Source organism: Rattus norvegicus, chromosome 3 (genome assembly GCF_036323735.1).
Source record: "Rattus norvegicus strain BN/NHsdMcwi chromosome 3, GRCr8, whole genome shotgun sequence".
In the NCBI taxonomy this organism is placed as follows: Eukaryota; Metazoa; Chordata; class Mammalia; order Rodentia; family Muridae; genus Rattus; species Rattus norvegicus.
The window spans coordinates 67,510,273-67,511,238 of record NC_086021.1 but is presented as its reverse complement, the minus strand read 5'-3'; positions in this window follow the sequence as shown (position 1 = coordinate 67,511,238).

Below are 966 nucleotides of genomic sequence, written 5' to 3'. Positions count from 1 at the left end.
AAATATCTCTAATAGAAAATGACCAAGATAGTCAACAGAGAATCCATAAACACAAAAATGAAATCACATCACCAGCAATCAGACAAATGCACAACGAAGCATGATGCACATAAAGGAGATGGGCCAAGCATGATGACATCAAAGGCAAGAGGAGTGGCCAGAAAGTAGGACCTGCTGTCAATAACCAATGGGAGTACGAGGCATTTCATATATGTCTGAGTGTTTAAAGTGTATCATGATAAACTTCAAAACAAAGAAAACAAAAAGGGAGAGGGGAAGGAAAGGAGGGAAAGAAGGAGGAAGAGAGGGAGGGAGGGAGGCTGGCTGGCAGGCAGGGTGCTATGCCATAGTTTGTGTTGGCCAAGAGAGGCTAATAATCCATGGATTTTAAGTCACAGTTGGTAATTCTGTCTAGGTTTTATACCTCAGCTCCTCCCATCAACATAAATGGCCTCCTAGCATTATGTGTGCTTATGCAGACTGTATTCCATCCCTCTGTGTTCAACTATGCCACAACACACAAGACCTGTTAGAGACTCAACGTTTTAGCTCATCTCTACAGCACGTTTCACCTTTTCTCACCATGCTTTGGTTTCTCAGATGCCTTTGGGCTCTTTCTTTCTCCCTTTCTTTCTTTCTTTCTTTCTTTCTTTCTTTCTTTCTTTCTTTCTTTCTTTCTTCCTTCCTTCCTTCCTTCCTTCCTTTCTTTCTTTCTTTCTTTCTTTCTTTTTTTCCTGGAAAGAAATTAATGTTGAAACTGAAGACAAGCAGTAGTTTGAGAGGCAGTTCAATAACTCAGATGAAAAATAACAGCTTGAACTAAGAGAGTGAGAGCGGCGAGTCAGAAACAGTAGGGGAAGTGCTGTGGTACCAGGAGGCAGCAGTTTCTTGGGTTTCTGGCTGAGCATCTAAACAGTAAAAGGCTCTGAAGAGTAAATACTTAGCAAGGAGCGGTGTTCATGGCTC